Source organism: Mustela lutreola, chromosome 4 (assembly GCF_030435805.1).
Source record: "Mustela lutreola isolate mMusLut2 chromosome 4, mMusLut2.pri, whole genome shotgun sequence".
NCBI classification, from domain to species: Eukaryota; Metazoa; Chordata; class Mammalia; order Carnivora; family Mustelidae; genus Mustela; species Mustela lutreola.
Window position 1 is genome coordinate 76,408,861 of NC_081293.1, and position 21,896 is coordinate 76,430,756.

At 46.3% G+C, this 21,896-nt stretch overlaps 1 protein-coding gene and 2 pseudogenes across 2 annotated transcripts in view; 2 read left to right on the top strand and 1 right to left on the bottom strand.

Annotated features, from left to right (window-relative positions):
* LOC131830049 (zinc finger protein 25-like) overlaps positions 1 to 21,896 on the top strand; it is a 48,955-nt pseudogene that overhangs the window by 19,226 nt on the left and 7,833 nt on the right.
* Positions 1 to 21,896, top strand: part of ZNF248 (zinc finger protein 248) — a 104,963-nt gene that overhangs the window by 18,706 nt on the left and 64,361 nt on the right. The gene's annotated exons all lie outside the window — the stretch shown is intronic.
* Positions 21,365 to 21,896, bottom strand: part of LOC131830072 (zinc finger protein 33B-like) — a 32,218-nt pseudogene continuing 31,686 nt past the window's right edge.

Consider the following 21,896-nt stretch of genomic DNA (forward strand, 5'->3'; position numbering starts at 1 on the left):
AGCCACACCTACCCTCTGTGCCCTGTTTCCCTGTCCTCCGGCCCTCCAGACGTTAGTGTGCCGCCACAGTGTTCCAAGTGGTTGAGTCCAAGGAGGGCCTGGTACCTAGGGGAGGACTGGATGCTTCTCATCCGCTGGGCAGGTGATGAGGAACGGACCGCCTAGGGACTCAGCTAGATGGCTAGCTGTGGGTGAAGCCACAGTGCAGGACAGTGGAGGGCCCTGAAATGTAGGGTGCAGAAGGGACCGTCCAGAGTTGCCACCATGATGAAGGATGGATCTGGGACAGGAACGTCATCGTTTCCCTGTGGCCGGAGATCCCCCAGCTCCTGACACCAACCCACAGCCCCTGAGAAAAAGTCCTGAAGCCCTGAACCAAGAGCTGCCCTCACAGTCTCCAATCCCTCTGTGCCACTGTGTCTGTAGGGGAGAGCGAGGGCCACGAGACCAGCCTCAGTCCTCACTCACGTCTGTGTTTTGGGGCCCTGACATCAACTAGGTGGTGGTTTCTGCCCAGTGGGCCCATAGTGAAGGACCAGGAACGGGTAGCATGAGCCACGTACCCTCATCTCTCTGCAAGGTCAGCACAAGGACCCATTGTCCTCTGATTTCACTGGTAGCCATTTCCCAAGGCCGTCCTGAAGGCCAGTTGTAGCCTAGGCTCCTGGGGTTCTGCTTGGCTCCCAAGCTGATTCAAACTCCCAACATTTTTCTGTTCAGCGTTCCTGGCGGAAAACATAGTCTCTTCCTTCCTAACATCTCAGAACCATGTTTCCTGGGGAGACCTGGAGGGACCCGTGTGTTCCAGAATGACCTAAGATCCATCCCTTCAGCTAGTAGACACTTTTTTCCTGTGCCCCTTAGTTCCAGTTTGAATGAGGATCTCATCGTGACTTGTGGACTTAAAAGGGGACGGACGGACGGCATAGAGGGAAATGGCTACCAGTGAAATTAGAAGACAATGTGTCTCAGCAGTTTTAAAAGCTTCGATTATGTCTGTGCTAGTGAACGACAGAATGCATCTCCAATCACTGTAATGAGTCAATCCCCAAGGTACCTTCCTCGGTGTCCTCAATTGTGTAGACCTCATTGTGGAGGGAGAACCAGACTCTCTTCTTGCGGTGGCATCGTCGTGGTCGTGGATCGGGCGGCGTGTGTGGGGGAGTCTCCACATCCTCGAGGAGACACTCCCCACAGATTTCTGGGAGAAGCACAAAAATAGAAAACAGTGTCGGCACCTTCTCGTCAGGACCTCATAGGGGGATTGGAAGTCCATTCCTTCTAGTCCATCCGTCTCCTGCCCCTACTCGCCAGCTGCCCAGCAGGCATTCCTCCCTCCATGGGACTTAGGAAAGAGTCACCATGTGCTGTGCTCTGAATTCAGACCCCTCCCACACCCACAGGTTTCGTGGACAACGGCTTGTATGGAGCAGAGACAGGACAGAAACGCAACAGAGCGCCGTGAGCACGTGTGATAGCCTCGGTCACATCCATTGAGCAGCCACACCTACCCGAGAGTGTTCCCCAGAACCCTCTGTGCCCTGTATCCCTGCCCTCCGGTCTAGACGTTAGTGTGCCACCACAATGTCCCAAGTGATTGAGTCCAAGGAGTGCCTGGGACCTAGGGGAGGACTGGATGCTTCCCAGCTGCTCGGCAGGTGTTGAGGAAGGGACTGCCTAGGAACTCAGCTAGACAGCTGGCTGTGTGTGAAGCCACAGTGGAGGAGAGTGGAGGGCCCTGAAATATAAGGTGCCGAAGGCACCGTCCAGAGTTGCCACCCTGATGAAGGATGCATCTTGGACAGGAAAGGTGTCGTTTCTCTGTGGCCAGAGATCCCCCAGCCCCTGACACCAACCCATGGCCCCTGAGATAAGGTCCTGAAGCCCTGAACCAAGAGCTGCCCTCACAGTCTCCAATCCCTCTGTGCCACTGTGTCTGTAGGGGAGAGCGAGGGCCATGAGAGCAGCCTCAGGCCTGACTCACCTCTGTGTTTGGAACCCTGACATCAACTAGGTGGTGGTTTCTGCCCAGGGGGCCCTAGTGAATGACCAGGAAGGGGTAGCATGAGCCACGTTCCCTCACCTCTCTGCAAGGTCAGCACAAGGACCCATTGTCCTCTGATTTCACTGGTAGCCATTTCCCAAGGCCGTCCTGAAGGCCAGTTGTAGCCCAGGCTCCTGGGTTTCTGCTTGGCTCCCAAGCTGATTCAAACTCCCAACATTTTTCTGTTCAGCGTTCCTGGCAGAAAACATAGTCTCTTCCTTCCTACCCATCACAGAACCATGTTTCCTGCAGAGACCTGGAGGGACCCGATGTTCCAGAAAGAACTAAGATCCATCCTTTCAGCTACTAGACACGTTTTTCCTGTGCCCCTTACTTCCAGTTTGAATGAGAATCTCATAGTGACGTCTGAATTTAAAAGGGGACGGATGGACGTCATAAAGGGAAATGGCTACCAGTGAAATCAGAGGACAATGTGTCTCAGCCTTTTTAAAAGCTTCGGTTATCTGTATACTGAAGGAAAGAATGTGTCTCCAATCAACCTAATGAGTCAATCCCCAATGTACCTTCCTCGGGGTCCTTGATGGTGTATACCTCATCGTGGAAAGAGATCCGGACTCTCTTCTTGGGTCTTCGTGGATCGGGCGGCGTGGGTGGGGGAGTCTCCACATCCTCGAGGAGACACTCCCCACAGATTTCTGGGAGACGCACAGAAATAGAGAGCAGTGTCGGTACCTTGTCGTCAGGAGCCCATGGGGGATTGGAAGTCCTTTCCTTCTAGTCCATTCGTCTCCTGCCCCTACTCGCCTGCGGCCCAGCAGGCATTCCTCCCTCCAGGTGGGACTTAGCAAGAGGTCACCATGTGCTGTGCTCTGAATTCCGGCCCTCCCACACCCAGAGGTTCCCTGAGCAACAGCTTATATGGAGCAGAGACAGGACAGACAAGCAACAGAGTGCCCTGAGCATGCGTGATGGCCTCGGTCACATCCATTGAGCAGCCACACCTACCCTCTGTGCCCTGTTTCCCTGCCCTCCGGCCCTCCGGACCTTAGTGTGCCACCACAGTGTTCCAAGTGGTTGAGTCCAAGGAGGGCCTGGTACCTAGGTGAGGACTCGATGCTTCCCAGCCGCTCGGCAGGTGTTGAGGAATGTACTGCCTAGGGACTCAGGTAGACGGCTAGCTGTGGGTGAAGCCACAGTGCAGGACAGTGGAGGGCCCTGAAATGTAGGGTGCAGAAGGGACCGTCCAGAGTTCCCACCCTGATGAAGGATGGATCTGGGACAGGAACGTCATCGTTTCCCTGTGGCCGGAGATCCCCAGCCCTGACACCAACCCACAGCCCTTTGGAAAAGGTCCTGAAGCCCTGAACCAAGAGCTTCCCTCACAGTCTCCAATCCCTCTGTGCCACTGTGTCTGTAGGGGAGAGCGAGGGCCACGAGACCAGCCTCAGTCCTCACTCACGTCTGTGTTTGGGGCCCTGACATCAACTAGGTGATGGTTTCTGCCCAGTGGGGCCCTAGTGAAGGACCAGGAACGGGTAGCATGAGCCACGTTCCCTCACCTCTCTGCAAGGTCAGCACAAGGACCCATTGTCCTCTTATTTCACTGGTAGCCATTTCCCAAGGCCGTCCTGAAGGCCAGTTGCAGCCCAGGCTCCTGGGGTTCTGCTTGGCTCCGAAGCTGATTCAAACTCCCAACATTTTTCTGTTCAGCGTTCCTGGCGGAAAACATAGTCTCTTCCTTCTTACCCATCTCAGAACCATGTTTCCTGGGGAGACCTGGAGGGACCTGTGTGTTCCAGAAAGCCCTAAGATCCATTCCTTCAGCTACTAGACACTTTTTTCCTGTGCCCCTTGGTTCAGTTTGAATGAGGATCCATCGTGACTTGTGGACTTAAAAGGGGACCGACGGACGACATAAAGGGAAATGGCTACCAGTGAATTCAGAGGACAATGTGTCTCAGCATTTTTAAAAGCTTCGGTTATGTCTGTGCTAGTGAACGACAGAATGCGTCTCCAATCACCGTAATGAGTCAATCCCCAAGGTACCTTCCTCGGTGTCCTCAATGGTGTAGACCTCATTGTGGAGGGAGAACCGGACTCTCTTCTTGCGGTGGCGTCGTCGTGGTCGTGGAGCGGGCGGCGTGGGTGGGGGAGTCTCCACATCCTCGAGGAGACACTCCCCACAGATTTCTGGGAGACGCACAGAAATAAAAAACAGTGTCGGCACCTTCTCGTCAGGACCTCATAGGGGGATTGGAAGTCCATTCCTTCTAGTCCATCCATCTCCTGCCCCTACTCGCCAGCTGCCCAGCAGGCATTCCTCCCTCCATGGGACTTAGGAAAGAGTCACCATGTGCTGTGCTCTGAATTCCGCCCCCTCCCACACCCACAGGTTCCGTGGTCAACGGCTTGTATGGAGCAGAGATCGGACAGAAACGCAACAGTGCGCCGTGAGCACGCGTGATAGCCTCGGTCACATCCATTGAGCAGCCACACCTACCCGAGAGTGTTCCCCAGAACCCTCTGTGCCCTGTATCCCTGCCCTCCGGTCTAGACGTTAGTGTGTCACCACGGTGTCCCAAGTGATTGAGTCCAAAGAGTGCCTGGGACCTAGGGGAGGACTGGATGCTTCCCAGATGCTCGGTAGGTGTTGAGGAAGGGACAGCCTAGGGAAAGCTAGACAGCTGTCTGTTTGTGAAGCCACAGTGGATGAGAGTGGAGGGCCCTGAAATATAGGGTGCCGAAGGCACCGTCCAGCTTGCCACTGTGATGAGGGATGGATCTGGGAGAGGAAAGGCGTCATTTCCCTGTGGCCGGAGATCCCTTAGCTCCTCACACCATCCCACAGCCCCTCCTAAAATTCCTGAAGCCCTGATCCAAGAGCTTCCCTCACAGTCTCCAATCCCTCTGTGCCACTGTGTCTGTAGGGGAGAGCTAGGGCCACGAGATCAGCCTCAGTCCTCACTCACCTCTGTGTTTGGGGCCCTGACATCAACTAGGTGGTGGTTTCTGCCCAGTGGGGCCCTAGTGAAGTACCAGGAATGCGTAGCATGAGCCACGTTCCCTCACTTCTCTGCAAGGTCAGCAGAAGGATACATTGTCCTCTGATTTCACTGGTAGCCTTTTCCCAAGGCCGTCCTGAAGGCCAGTTGCAGCCCAGGCTCCTGGGGTTCCGCTTGGCTCCCAAGCTGTTTCAAACTCCCCACAGTCGCATAGGACCTGGCCGAGAACTCGCTTGCCTTGAGCTCGCCAGTCCCGAGGAGCAGTCGATGGTACAAACGGACATGTCGGTGGCCATATGGGCTGGGAGTGGTTGGTTTCATGAATGTGACGGATAATGCTGAGTTTTCCGCTTTTGCCGTGCAGACTGCTCTGAGGAGGCTGGATGGAAGTGAGGCTACCCTTGCTGGCGTGAGTCCCTCCCTGTTCTCTCATTCTTCGCAAGCATCCCCTGTCTACTCTCAGGTCTCTTGATCCCCTCTGGGGACTGTAGGTTTAGCGGACAGTCTCCTGTCTCCCTCCCTAGGCCGGGCTTGGAGAACCCAGCCCAGCAGTACCTTTGAGAGCAGCAGACAGTCCACTGTGCAGCTGCCGTGTGTTCTGTCCACCCACCCGGTGGCACAGCCCGTTCCCATGCACTCCCAGGCATCAAGCAGACGGCCCGGGAAACCCTGCACATCAACCCATGAGACCACCCCGCTATCCTCCAGTGTCTCTCCTTCTAAGAACAGCTGCATTTCAACCTCTGAGCTTTCCTCTCCGATTTTGTCATGTCCATCGGGAAGAGGAGACCAGCAATTCGTTCCCCTCAAATGTGGTGCCTGGGTCGCACCAAGATTCTCCTGATGCAGGGACAGCAGTGTGGCGTGTGACCTGTGTGTTGTCCCTGTAGGACTGTGTCCGAAATGGGCATTCAGAAAGAGTATGGTTTTCTGAACGTCAGAGCGCTTTAAGGAAGGCAGCTTCCCCACGAAATCCCAATGAAATCACCCAGACAAACGAACAAACACAGGCATCCAACCAGGAGGGGGAATCAGAGGGTGGAGAGGAAAAGCCAAAGAGAAGAAGCTGATCTCTGTGAAAGGGAGGCAGCCAGCTCCAGAGAAGAGAATTGAGAAAATCGATAGGCACATACCTGTACAACAGCAGTTAAGATTCTATATCGTGGGGACCTTTAGTCCTGTTCACCCAACCACCAGGGGCTTGGCTCACAGAGTGACAGTTGAAATGGAACGTTCGATGCATGTCATCAGGTCACCGTGGCGATGGCTCATGACAGAACTCTGAGGGTGAAGGCATCCCTGCACACTGCGGGGTCATGGAGGGAAGGGGTTGGGGGAGGGGTCGATGGATGATGGGCAATTAAGGCACTCGTTGTGGTCAGCTCTGAGTGGTGCAGAGAAGTGATGAGTCCCTGAGTTGTGCTGCAGAATGCAATACTGCGCTGTATGTTAACTACTTGCATTTTTGGACATTAAAAAAAGAGACTCCTGAGGGCACCTAGGAGACTGAAATGTTCATTATCCTATCTGCTACTCTGGAAAACTCCTATTTTTATGAGATTGTTTCACAAAGTCTCTCCAAGAGTTCTTGGGTGGCTCAGTGACTTAAGTGTTGGCCATCGGCTCAGGTCCTGCTCTTGGAGTCCGGGATCAATCTTATCATCAGGCTCCCTGCTCAGGGGGAGTGCTGCTCCCTCTGCCCCTCCCCCATGTCCTGCCTGCTCTGTCGATAAAGGACCCTGCAATTACACTACTGGGTATTTACCCCAGAGATACAGATGGAGTGAAGAGAAGGCCCATCTCTACCCCAGTGTTTATAGCAGCAGTGGCCACGGTTGCCAAACTGTGGAAAGAACCAGGATGCCCCCCCTTCAACAGACGAATGGATAAGGAAGATGTGGTCCATATACGCTATGGAGTAGGATGCCTCCATCACAAAGGATGAATACCCAACTTCTGTAGCAACATGGACGGTCCTGGAAGAGATTATGCTGAGTGAAATAAGTCAAGCAGAGAGAGTCAATTACCATAGGGTTTCACTTCTTTGTGGAGCATAACAAGTAACATGGAGGACATGGGGAGATGGAGAGGAGAAGGGAGTTGAGAGACATTGGAAGGGGAGGTGAACCATGAGAGACTATGGACTCTGAAAAACAACCTGAGGGTTTTGAAGGGGTGGGGGGTGGGAGGTTGCGGGAGCCAGGTGGTGGGTATTAAGGAGGGCACGTATTGCATGAAGCATCAGGTGTGGTGCAAAAACAATGAATACTGTTTCGCCGAAAAGATAGAAAATAGCTAAGTAATTTAAAAAGTAGTAAAATATGTAAAGGGCTTCCTGCAGAGCTCCCCTCCCTAGGAAGGCCCTGTGTGCCTTCCAGGAGCCCCTTGGAGCCAAGGGTTCCTAGTATTGTCTGTGGAGCGGACTGCCTGAGCCATGAGCTAAGGATGCAAACATATGTCTGTCATTTTTCAGTGAGCTGCATTAATGTGGATTGCAAGGTGCCCTTTCTGCAGGGGACAGAGAGATACCTTTGAAAACCCTGAATTCTCTGTGCGCATCCGATTTCATAGGCCCTTAGTGCACGGACCTCCCTCTTGCCTGCCCCCCATCCTCCATTTCTGGTCTGCAGGGAGGGTCACACTTTGTGAACAGTGGGTCATCTCCAGCACCGGATGGCACCTCCGGGGCCTGCATACATGGCACGCACATGTGGTGTCCCTGCATGGACACAGAGGATGAGGCAGCTGACAGCTGGGTAGGACCCTGCTGCCGAGGTCAGTCTGTGCACTCTGGAGTGTTTGGACCCAAAACCTCTCTGCTGGTTTCACCCCTTGTGCGTGCACTCCTGGGAGCTTGGCATGCAGGGGGCCACATCCATCTTAAGTCCCTGCGGGCCTGGCCACTGCCATCTGGTCTCTTGGGAAGTGACCGTCAGGAAATCCTTGGCAACAACCCAGGGGATAGTAGGCATTTACAGGCAGCAAATATAATGTGATTTCTTTACAACAGTTTCTACCTGGGGCACCTGGGTTTCTCAGTCGCTTAAGAAGTTGCCTTCGCCTCAGGTCCAGGCCCTGGGATCCAGCCCCAGTCAAGCTCCCTGCTCAGGGAAGGGGCACCTGCTTCTCCCTTGCCTCGGCCTGTTGCTCGGCCTACTTGGGAGCGTTTTCTCTCTCTCTGCCAAAGAAGTGAGTAACATCGTTACAATATAAATCAAGTTAATAGAAATGATACGTAAATAAAGATATTTTATGAGTTCTGCAATGTCATACGATGGGAGGGGGAATAAAACCAAACTACTAACAGCATGTATTTACACACGACAATACAGTCGTCATGCTGCTTCAGGTAACACAATTCTACCCTTTGGCCCAATTGATATCTAAATAGATCATTTTTCTGGCACAGTTTTGGAAACCTCTCTTAATGGTGTTCTGAAAATGCGTGCTTTTAAGAAGTTAAGTTTTGAATAATACCCAGTCACCTCTGTCCTTCTGGCAAATGTCGGATAACAATTAATTGGAGTTAACAACTTGGCGAGGGTTTCCTTGGTGGTGGTGGTGTGAAGACAAGTCTAGCTATTTCAAGTATCTTAGAGACAACAATGGAGAAAATTGGATGGATTTCTGGCATTCTGTCAAAATAGATTTTTTTTTTTAAGATTTTACTTACTTATTTGACAGAAATCACAAGCAGAGGCAGGCAGAGAGAGAGAGGAGGAAGCAGGCTCCCTGCTGAGCAGAGAGCCTAACATGGGGCTTGATCCCCAGACCCTGGGATCATGACCTGAGCCAAAGGCAGAGGCTTTAACCCCCTGAGCCACCCAGATGCCCCTTGATTCTTTTTTTTTTTTTTAAGATTTTATTTATCCATTTGAGAGAGAGAAAGTGCAGCAGACAGAGGGAGAAGCAGGCCACCTGCGGACCAAGGAAACCGATGCAGGATTCGATATCAAGACTTTGGAATCGTGATCCAAGTCCATGAACCACCCAGGCATCTCTGATTTGGTTCTTCTTACGTCTTGTATGATCCTGTTACCATCCTCCTACTTTACTTTCTCAACACTGTGTGTGTGTGTGTGTAAGCTCCTTCAATGTCCTTATCTACTAATGATGCCATCAGTTTCACATCCAGACTCATTTCTATTGATTCTCTCTTCATTAGAGATCACACATTTCTGTTTGTTTGCATGTCTCAGGACTTTTAGATTTGATGCCAGACATTGTAAATTTTATTCTATGGGTTACTGTTACTTTGTATCCCTCTAAAATGTATTATCTTTGTTCTGGGATGCATTTAAGTTGGAAACACTTCAAGCTCTTTGATACTTCTGTTTAACGTTTTTAGGAGACTCCCAGAAAGTCTCTGGTCTAAAGTTACTCTGGACTTACTCCTGCAGTGGTGCCTTCGGAGTGCTTTGCCAGATGTCCCACGTGTCAGGAGACCTTTCCACTCCAGATGGGTGAAATACAAATTCTCTCCAGCCTGTGTATTCTGAAGATTGCTTTGATACTCCTTTCTTGGGGTCCATCTCCCAACCTCGGGTCGTTTCCTTCTGCCCACGCAGTGGGCAGTCACACCCAACAGAACTCCAGAACTCTCCCTCTCTTTGCAGCTCCTCAAATCCTAGTTCAGCCATCACGTCCCAAATGAGAGTCTGTGGATTTCTTTTCTCCCCAAGAGAAGTGTTTATAACTTCATCTCCAGTTTTTCAGCTTTTCACTTTACCTAGCATTATGGCATGTATCTGTTTTATTTTGTATTATTCCTTGAGGCTTACAAGTTACCTCTCAATAAATTGCAAGCCCCTTGAGAGCAGAATCCATGACACACCCTTTTCAAAGTCCCCACTGCACATCACAAAATGTGTAGTGTGCACACGGTTCATCATAAAGGTCAATGGAATGAATGAATAAAGGCATTTGTCATATGTCCTCATTAATTAATGTGGGAGAATTTGGGCCTCTAACATTGCAGGAAAATGAAATACATTTTCCAATAGTTGCCTTTGCTCAACTTTCTCCCCCTCAGTCTTTCTGCATAATTTCACCAGTGACAGGAAGGAGGGCATAATAAGCACATTCATTAAATTTGTAGAGGATTCCAAATCCAAAGGGAATCGTAATCTCAAAATATAAGATTAGGGTTAATTCTGTCCTTGGCAAGTAGGATGAGCAATCACAAAGTAAGTAAAATTAAATGAAACTACAAGGTATTAAATTTTAGAAAGAAATTAAGCCACCTGCCATGATAGAGATGGTTGGAACCACGTAAGATTGTAGAAGCTATAGTGAATCACAAGCTGAAAATGTGTCAAAAATGAAATTTCCTGTTGTTATAAGATGCTTTGTAAAAGTGGCAAAGATAATTATCCTTTTACAGTCATAATTGTACAACCCTTATAAAATCCTGTGGCAGTTTTTGAGGTCTGTTTTTGATAGCATTAGCAAATAAAGGGTTTTAAGATGAAAGCTATTAAATTGTTGCAAATGGAACCCATGAAGAGAACTTATTCCCTTTTTCCCTTTTGCTCTTTTATTTTTCTGCAAGAACAAGGTGCATGTACAGAAAATTAGCTTCCTGTAACAAAGAAAACATTCAAACAAAAAGGAAAAACCACTGCCTATAACTGAAACCAAAGCACTAGCATTAGCGTTGGGAGACAGTAAGTGAGAAACATGACACACTATTATGAACATTGACTAGCATTTAAGTGGGGGCTGCACTGACCTCTTCCAGGCATGCAAAAGAGTGTCTATCATTCAAATAGCTTTTTTAACTTTTCAGTATATCATAAATATAATATCTAAACCTCACAGTGAATTTGTGAAATATTATTTCCATTGTACATATGACAAAATTGAGTAGTTTTTTTAAAAACTTTTTATAAGGATTTATTTAGTTATCTGAAAGAGAGAGTGTTGGGGGTAGGGCAGAGGGAAAGAATCTCAAGAAGACTCCTTACTGAGTGTAGAGTCCAATGCGGGGCTCGATCTCACAACCCTGAGATCATGACCTGAGCTGAAATCAAGAATCAGATGCTCAACTGACTGAGCCACCCAAGCCTCCCTAAAATTGAGTGATTTTGAAGACATGAACCCCATTTTAAGTCAGGTGGCTAAGCAGCATAGTCTAGACAGAAATAGTAACCTGTACAATACTGTGTCAAATGAACAGTAATCCCAAATAAATATGGTATAATATTTTGAAAGCACCAATGTGCTATGAAATGGAAGATGGTAAATATTATTTTCTGTGGCCTGGAGATTGGACCCTCCTGAAAAAGTACTCTTAGGAATTCCCATGAATTCCTTCAGTATTCAGGGGAAAAGAAAATGTATTAGTTATTTTCCAGATTGTGACACTAAGAAACCCAAAACGTTTGTCTTTCATGAGCTTTCTTCTTGGGGGTAAGTTGAGCATTAATATTATAAGCTTACAGTGCTGCCAACTCCTTCCCTATTGTGCATGGGTCAGTGATTTCAGTGACTGTGCCACCTCCAATCACTTATTTATTGTTAGGTTGTTTTATATTCCTCTTTAGAAATGATAAGTTGGAGTACGCAGGTGGCTCAGTCCGTTAAGCATCTGACTTGATTTCAGCTCAGGTCACAATTCAGGTCGTGAGATCACGTCCCACAGTCGGCTCCACGCTCAGCACAGAGTCTGCTTTGAGATTCTCTCTCTCCCTCGCCCTTTGCTCCTCCCCACACCACATGTGCTCATGCTCTCTCAAATAATAAATCAATAAATCTTGAAAAACAAACAAACAAAAACCAAAACAAACAAAAAGAATGTTAAGTTAATGACAGGGTCCCTTGAATTTCATGTTGAAGATTTGGACCCAAAAAAGGATAATGAAATTGATGTGGACTTGGAAGAATTATGCTTTGTAAGCAGACTGTCCGTGAGAACAGAAGGGAAAGAGGAGGGAATTAGCACAGAGGCTGTTTGGTAGATGGACCGTGAGTGAGTGTCCACCCAAGGTGGATGCTTTCTCTGGGAGTCCCCGGAGCAGATCAGCTGCTCCAAGGTGTGGATCGGACATGAGACTTGGGTCTGGACAGATGGGGCAGTGGAATATGTTCTGGATCCGAGGGCTTTCATGCAGCTGCTGTGGGAACCCCACTTCTCAGAGTCCTTTCCTGTCCTTTCTGTGTGTGCCTGCAGTTTTTCTTCACCAAAGAGAATTTTGCTGGCTTGGAAGTGTCTGACGACAGCATAATAGGTTGATAAATTAGGCTTCGTTAACTCAATAGAATATTTTTGGCAAAGAGAGGCTGTTCTGTAGCCACTTCTCATATTTATCTCCTGGCTTGACAAATCCCGAACAGGTAAAGAAAGACATATTCCACATAGTTACTATTCAAAAGTCTTGTCCCGTGAGCCTAAAATTGCCTTTTGTAGGATAACAAGTGCGATCATGTGAAGGAATTTGGTCATTCAGTTGACTGACCACCACTGGTGTGAAATTATATGACCCTAGAAAGCCTTTTCTGTCATTTTACCATGCTCTGCAGCTTGGGAAATTCTGGGGTTGGCGGGGGGGAATTCCTAGGTCTGTCTGGAAACATAAACTTATAACAGTCTGGAAATGAAAGAGACCCGGAGATCATTTTATTCCCTCATTCTACAGATGAGGGTACTGTATCACACACAGGGTGCCTCACTCGGAATGTTCTGGAGGGTACTAGTGTCGCCACTGTTCTGTCCTGGCTTCTCTGGAGAGATGTTGGTCTTTCACAGTGGAAGCCAGCAAACCTCTTTATAGGTCTCTCTCTATTCACGAAGCCTGGGAATCCATCTCTGTCCTCCTCATTGCTCTCCATTGCCTCCCAGGAAACCCAAAGGTCCCTTTGCCACTGGCCCCTGGGCCTCACTGGCTGTTTGTTTAAGTCAGCATCCCTATGGCAATAGGTCCTGTTCAGAGTCAGGTGCGGTTAATGCTTTATTATTTTCTAGTTATGATGTTTGTGATGCTAATTGTTTATAGCAACAGACAGTAGAAGCCTATGCAGACTTTATTTTGACAATCTGGAATTTGACAGGAATAAACGGAAGACACATTTTGAGGATAAAAGACCAGCAGTTTAATCTTGGTGTCACGGGTGTCAAGGTGGTCATAAAAATTGAAGGTTTCTTACCAAAAGTGGCTTTGTGGGGAAGAGCCCAGCTTCTGACTTTCACCCACTTTATTTGGTATAAGGCCATATGAAACGTGGTAGAATGACCCTCAAGCAGGGAGTATATCCATGCATTTATATGGTCAAATTGGAAGGGGTCGAATCAAACTAGTGATGCAATAAACTGAATAAAGTGAGTATTTTCTTAACAAAAAGCGATGCCAGAAATGGGAGAGAGGAAGTAAGAAGAAAAGGCTTGTATAAATAACTGGAATTCTGAGAGCTTATCACCAAATAGTCATGTTGTCCTACAGAGAAAATAAAATGCAGAGAAAAGAAGAGGGAAAAAAGTACATGTGTCACAGCACACGGTCTCACCAAGGGTTACTGAAACCCACGATGAATAACCAAGGTCAATGTAGACTACCAATGCTGCATCATAAGTCAATGTAGACTACCAATACTGCAAAGAGAGGAGTTTCAAACATTACCCTCTTCAACTTTAGGCTACAGTAAACGCTTAATGTTATTTGTGGTTTTGCTTGACATTTGTTGAGCAGGAATACTATTAATTCCTATTATTTATTGATTATCATGGGCTAGGTGATTTATGCATTACGTTTGCCATGACCACACAAGATGTGTATTTTTTTTGCAGGAGAGCATGTGATTTGTAATTGATGGAATCAGATGGATCTATCCGGTTCCCAGGCTAACGCCCTTTTCAGGACACCAGAGCTTCCTTAGGTGTGTTCCGTAGTGTTTACAAACACTAATGTGTGTGAATCACTGGGGGTGTTTCTGACAGGCTCCGTGCTGATGTCCGTGCTGGTGACCATGGGGACCACACTTAGCACACTCACCACAAGTAGCAAAGTTCTAGAGTGCAGTATTTCCAGAGTATTTCTATAGATATGATTAAAACAAAAAACATACTCTTAGCAAAACAGGGAAGACGGGGCTAAGCAGGACTGAACTGATCTTCTTACAGGTCTTCTTGGAGTCTTGAACTTGCTCATGTACATTGGGAACTGAGAGGAAAAGAGCATATATCCCATCTTTCAAATCTGTTTGGCTGCAGAAATTTTTTTCTCATAAAGCATACCTCAGGATCAGCCTTCACTTTCAAAGTATTGCTTTCCATCAGGTTGTTTCAAGGGAATGCCTTTTCTGGAAAATACTGAAACAAAGACTTGGCAGCAGTCAGAAGGGGGTAAAATTATATGACCGTTACGATGCCTCGTGGTTACTGGAGTTGGGAAAGGATGGAGGGGCATGAGGAGGAGACAAGGATGAATAAAGTGGGACTTGTGCCTTCAAGGAGAGCTCAGCCTGGTGAAAATACATGTAGAAAATCCACTGCAGGGCAGGATGAAATGAATTCTAAATGTAGGTTTAAAAATAAAAAAACAGGGGCGACTGGGTGGCTTAGTGGGTTAAAGCCTCTGCCTTCGGCTCAGGTCATGATCTCAGGGTCCTGGGATCGAGCCCCGCATCGGGATCTCTGCCCAGCAAGAAGCCTGCTTCCTCCTCATTCTCTCTGCCTGCCTCTCTTCCTGCTTGTGATCTCTGTCTGTCAAATAAATAAATAAAATCTGAAAAAATAAATAAAATAAAAATAAAAAAAAAACATGCAGCGAGAAATAGAGAAGGTAACTGTTTGTTCTAAGCTTTTGTTAGTAGTATTGAATTCTTGTTTTTTTCCTGTATCTGATGCTTCCTTTAGTGAAATCCTTAGATCTTGTGGAAATTGCTTGTTTAGGGTCAGAACATTTTCCAGATTGAGCATTTTCCTGCATTAGAACTCTGGCCTTTCCCGACTTCTCCATGGGGGCCAGGCCAGAACATCAGTGATTTTTTTTTTCTCCCAAGAACGTGTCCTGCATGATTTTACACATCAGTGTTCTGAATTTCTTCTTCAATTCAGCTATTTTATGGGGGGGGGGGGGGGCGGGGAGTGGTGAGGACTTGGATCATTCCAGAGGGGGAGATCTGGGGCAGTCGGTAGCAAAGGGCACTCTGCATTACCACCTGCATGTGGCACCCTTGGGTGGCCATTAGAAAGGGCTTTGTTGGGGCACCTGGGTGGCTCAGTGGGTTAAAGCCTCTGCCTTCGGGTCCTTGGGATCGAGCCCCGCATCGGGCTCTCTGCTCGGTGGAGAGCCTGCTTCCTCCTCTCTCTCTGCCTGCCTCTCTGCCTGCTTGTGATCTCTGACAAATAAATAAATAAAATCTTTTAAAAAGGGTGGGGGGGCTTTGTTTGTCCTAGCCCCAATTCCCTTGGATCTGATCTCAGAAGTCTCAAATAAATGCATCTATGTCGCTCTTTTGTCAGCCAGAGCTAAGAACTCTGGTTCTTCCAGACAGAGACAGCCACAGGATCTTTGCTTTCAAATGGAAAGTCTGGTTGTATGATTGCTGACCTATTCAGTATGTAGAAGAGTTGTATAAACCCCATGTTCCAAGAGGAATCATGAAATTTTGCTGTCAGCTTTGCTGCTGTAGCTCTTCTCTTTCTAGATCACTCTGTCATTCCATCACTTTTTCCTCCTCAGGGTCTAGAATCATTTGTTTTCAGTTTACCTATTCTTTTGGACATTTAGCTTTCTTTTGATCCGATTCTGTCTCTTATGGCACCTCCTTTTCTCTTAAAAATTGCCATGATAAACAGCAAACAAACCACAAATGTGGTATCTATCGCCTCATTTTTTTAAAGATTTTATTCATTTATTTGACAGAGAGACACAGCGAGAGAGGGAACACAAGCAGGGGGAGTGGTAGAGGGAGAAGCAGGCTCCCCACCGAGCAGGGAGCCCAAGGCAGGACTCGATCCCAGGTTCCTGGGATCATGACCTGAGCCAAAGACAGATGCTAAATGACTGAGCCACCTAGGCATCCCAGTATCAACTCATTTTTAAAGTGTTTTTTGATTAAAAAAAAATTAAAAAAAATAATAAAGTGGTTTTTGGATTTTAGAGCATTCTGGTTTAATAGTTGATGATGAAGTTCTTGAACCTAAGTCAGGTTCGGTGGGGTGAGGAGGTTCGGAGCCGACGACTAAAGAAAGAATTCTTAAGACGTCGTTGGTGCAAAATGGTGGTTTATTAAAGCACGGGGACAGGACCCGTGGGCAGGAAGAGCTGCTGCCCCGGGTTGTAAGGGTGGGCATGTTATATACCCTGCAGTTGGGGGGAGGTGGTGAAGGGATGGGAGGCTTCAACAGAGTTCTCACATGTTAGGGAGGGCCTACAAGGTGCCGGGGTGGAGTCCTTGCCCTTATGGCTTGATCGGTGTCGTCTTTAGGTCAGGCATTAACGTCAAGATAGTTGGGAGATTCTTGGTGGGGTATTATGATCCGGCTATCATTTACATTCCCTTCTACCTCAGTCTCCTCCAGTTTATGGTGGGAGGGGGACATTAGGGCTTCAGGAACCGAGAGTTATTTGCCTCTGGAAATTTGTGTTATTGATACGGTAACCTCCCTGTTTAGGTCTCTAGGACATCTGTAGAGCAAGGGAGATTCCTGTTCTGCAGGATTGCGATCCCTGCAGGTTAACTATTTATCGTTTTATGGCGATCAGGGGTGCCTGAGGAATGCTACACATATGGAGGGGAGCAGGTGAAGAGGGGGTGCAAGGCGCCAGCTTTTACTTTGTCCTCAGCCAGCCTCCTGCTCCCTCATCAATAGTCACAAAAGCTCTGTATTAAAACATGTTGAACATGCTTGGAGGGTACAGCTGACCCCCATGGCATTTTCGGATTTAGTAATTTTTATTTTGGCCACATGTGGTTCCTCTCAGATTCAATGAAAGTTCGTGGCACCTAGATCCGAATGGTTCCAAAGGCCATGGGTGAACCTAGACAGTACCAGTGTCTCTCTGTATCCATATGACTTTGTAGTCCTCTGGTGATCTGAGTGTAATCAGTAATGCCTATGGCATAGAAAATTTAATTCTTTGTGAAAAATGGCCATCAAGTGAAAGAAATAATTTTAACAAAATACGAAAATATGTTTAACTTGTGGTATGAGGATATACACAGGAAACACGTGATTTCCTATGAAAATGTGATGCAGAAAAAGGCACCTGAATAAACATCTCAGTAATCTCAATTTGAGGGACTCAGGGATGTTAGCCTCAGGAGTGTGTTACCCACCTTTCCGTGCATGAGGGAAAGCATTGTAATGAAGATGGCTGCCTAGGGGACCTGAGGGAAGGCTCACAATGCGCAGGAAGGTGGAAAGACAGAAGGCTTTAGATGGCCACACAAGGAACTGTTGGGATAAATAGCTGACTTTGGTAATACAAAGAATTAGAAATCTTAGTTCATGATCTTGCTTGTCACAAAATGAAAGTGCATGTGTGAGTTTCACATGGCTGTGTCATAAAAGTGATGTTCAGGGAAATATGTTGCCTTAACTTCACATTTCTCTTGTTGTTTATTCTTCTTCTGGGGGGTGAGTTACGCACCTTGTGATTTCAGGAGCATTTTAAACCCAGAAGCACTTACAACACCCCTTCGACCTTGACTTTATCCAGTGTGGCCTTCTTGGTATTTCTTGCTTCAGTTCTAACACTTCTGCCCATTCTCACCTTCGGGCTTTCCTCATCTCTGGCCTGGATGATAAGAACAGCCTCCTAATTGATCCATTTGTCCTAAGATTCCTTACTCAGACTCCCCTACACACTGCTACCAGGATTCTTTCCCAAAAACAAAACAAACCTTAACGATAATCTGTTCATACAGCAAATCAACTTCTAGAAGATTCTCCTCACACATAAGGGTATGGATGTATGTATCCAAACATTTGTTCCCATTTTATTTGTGACAAAACAATTGGGTGACTTAAGTGTCTATCATATGGAAAAAATGACATTTTTTCTAATGCCTACCTACTATACCAGAAATCAGCGAACTTTTTCTGTAAAGAGCTAAATAGTCATATTTTAGGGGTTTGATGCTATATGATCTCTGCCATGATTACTTGACTCTGCTCTTACATCAGGAAAGCAGCCAAAATGATGGGCACCTTTGGGTAGCTCAGTTGGCTAAGCCTCTGACTCTTGGTTTCAACTCAGGTCATGATCTTGGGACGGTGGGATCTAGCCCCACATCGGGGTCTGTGATTGGCATGGAGTCTGCTTAGGATTCTCTCTCTCACTCTGCCACTCCCTTGTGTGGACTCATGCATTCTCTCTCTCTCTCTCTCTCTCTCTCTCTCTTTCTCTAAAGCAAATAAATAAATCAAATCTTAATGAAAAAAACAAAAAAGTGGCCAAAAAGATGATCCATAAAATAATGAGCATGACTGTGTTCCAATAAAACTTTATTTGCAAAAAAAAATAAAATTAAATTAAAAAATAAAAAAATAAACACTTTATTTGCAAAAACAGAGACATGCTGATTTGGCCCCTGGGCCTGAAGGCTGCCAATCCCTGGCATAGATTACAGTATGTATATTAAGTATAATAAGATAGGGGCACCTGGGTGGCCCAGTTGGTTAAGCAACTTCCTTTGGCTCATGTCATGATCCTGGAGTCCTGGGATTGAGTCCCACATCAGGCTCACAGCTCCATGGGGAGTCTGCTTCTCCCTCTGACCTTCTCCCCTTCTCCCTCTGACCTTCTCCCATCTCATGCTCTCTCTCACACTCTCTCTGTCTCTCTCAAATAAATAAATAAAATCTTTAAAAAGAAATTGATGAGATAAATCTGCATGTGCTGGCAGGGAAGGATATCAACAATATACTCTTGGGCAAAATAGTATGCTACTAATATATCCTATGTTTGTCATTTTATCTTTCTTGGTGTTTCTATCTTTGTTAAAAAGATAAATGTCCATATTTATCTTTGTATATTTATCTATATACCTATATCCATATCTCTCTATATTTATATATAGAGAGATATATACACATATACAAACAGATACAGGGAGACAGAGACAGATGCAAGCAAAGGAATAAATAGATAAAATAGATGGTACAGTATGCACAAAAAAGAAAAAGTCCAGAAGAATATACACCAAATAGTACTAGGAGCTCTTCTGAGAGAGGATAGGTAGGAAAGCAAGGAAATCCTCCATTTTCATATACTTGTGTATTGTTTAAACATCCACTTGGCTATGTATTATATTTACATTACAGAAAAATACTGAAATGATGAGTTATCTGAAATCTGAGCCTATCTCTCCACTAGTAAAAGACCTGTTGTTTTGCATTGTCTATAAGATAAACTGTAAGCAATTTACCATGATCTGCCCTGGCACCTGCTCTCAAATCATCCTGCCTGCTCTGCAAGCCCCCTGACTCCCCACAGCACACTGGGCCGTTTTTTTGTGACTCCCTCTCTGCACACATGATGCTTCCTTTTCTCTCTAGTCGGCTCCTTCTTAGCTTGGGGAGATTTTTACACTGAAATTTTAAAATGTTCGGTGAAGTCTACAACATAGACTCGTATGGAAAAATGTTTTAAATATCCCCATATTATTCATATTGTTCATATTATTCATTAATGATCTGTAGGAGAAGGGTGCACATGTGGGTATGCTTTCTTGTTTGTGGACTTGGGTGTTTTCAGCATCATCTAAGTAGCCAACACAAACATTGTAAGTCAAATAGCCCAGTCTGAGATGTTGATTTATAGCTATATTCACAGTTAATGTATTCAGCTATAGTAATAGAATACCCTGTTAATGGGCTAGATAATGAGTGCTTACTTGTCTCAAATATGAAGTCTATAGGAAAGCAGGTGTGGATTTTTAATGACCAGCTCAACGCTGGCATCAGGGGCAAATGTCCTTTTTCATCTTTAAACTTTTTAAAAAATATTTATCTATTTGACAGAGACACAGCGAGAGGGGAACACAAGCAGGGGGAGTAGGAGAGGGAGAAGCAGGCTTCCCACTGAGCAGAGAGCCCGATGGAGAGCACATTCCCAGGACGCTGGGATCATGACCTGAGCCAAAGGCAGACACTTAACGACTGAGCTACCCAGGCGCCCCTCATCTTTACATGTACTATTTCTTAGCACATTGGCTTCCATCCCATTCTTGTTGCTTCATCGTTGTGGGCTTGCTCAGCACCACCGAGAATCACGTCCATATTTGAGGCAGAAATGAAAGAATAGGAGCAAAAGTCCTCTGTTCTTGGTCTTCAAATTCTGAAAGAGAAGTCTTGACTAGCACTCTTTCCCTTACTTTTTTTTCCATCTTTTTTTTTTTAATAAACATATAATGTATTTTTATCCCCAGGGCTACAGGTCTGTGAGTCGCCAGGTTTACACACTTCACAGCACTCACCATAGCACATACCCTCCCCAATGTCCATAACCCCACCCCCCTTCTCCCAACCCCCCTTCCCCCAACAACCCTCAGTTTGTTTTGTGAGATTAAGAGTCACTTATGGTTTGTCTCCCTCCCGATCCCATCTCGTTTCATTTATTCTTCTCCTACCCCCCCAGCCCCCCACGTTGCATCTCTACTTCCTCATATCAGGGAGATCATATGATAGTTGTCTTTCTCCAAATGACTTATTTCACTAAGCATGATACCCTCTAGTTCCATCCACGTCATCACAAATGGCAAGATTTCATTTCTTTTGATGGCTGCATAGTATTCCATTGTATACATATATGCCACATCTTCTTTTTTTTTTAAGATTTTTATTTATTTATTTGACAGACAGATCACAAGTAGGCAGAGAGGCAGGCAGAGAGAGAGAGGAGGAAGCAGGCTCCCCACTGAGCATCGAGTCCGATGCGGGGCTCGATTCCAGGAAGTTGGGATCATGATGAAGGCAGAGGCTTTAACCCACTGAGCCACCCAGGTGCCCCACCACATCTTCTTTATTTATTCATCTGTGATGGACATCTAAGTTCTTTCCATAGTTTGGCTATTGTAGACATTGCTGCTATAAACATTTGGGTGCACATACCCCTTCGGATCACTACGTTTGTATCTTTAGGGTATATGCCCAGAAGTGCAATTGCTGGGTCATAGGGTAGTTCTATTTTCAACTTGTTGAGGAACCTCCATGCTGTTTTCCAGAGTGGTTGCACTAGCTTGCATTCCCACCAACAGTGTAGGAGGGTTCCCCTTTCTCCGGATCCTCACCAGCATCTGTCATTTCCTGACTTGTTAATTTTAGCCGATTTAGAAATGGGAATTATCTGATCCCTGCCTTGTCAGATATTCCTACTGATAAAAAGGATCAGGAAGGCTTTCCATTCACTCAGGCATTTCCTGATAGCTGCTCGGGGGTGGAGAGAGGGAGGGATTTGGGGGAAGGGGAAATGTATTCCTTAAACCTGAGTGTGCAATAGTTCTGGAATCCTTCCTGTCATTGGAGAGAGAATCAAGCTTCATGGGGCCAGAAAAAAGGGGGAGGGGCAACTGAAAGTAAAAGCCAAAAACCTCACCTGTATTCTTCATATGAATTCTGTCCTTTTGGAGCTTTACTGAATTGAAACTTGGCAATAATTACTATTTGGTATTTCTTCCTTATCTGACAGCCTCCTTTGTGTGTTCCAATTTGGGAGCATCCCTAGGTGAGTTTAAAAAAGAATTTAGATCAGTTTTGCAAATTGCTAAAATATCAAACAGTAAATTTATCTTTGACATCCACATTAATAATCCAGTAACACTTTTATATTTATTATTCAAGAAGGAGTTTCAAGCTTGAAATTTTTCCTACATACTTCTCCAAGCATATTTGAACCTCAGCCTTGCACAATTAAATATCAGTCTCTGAGAAGTACTTATTTGGA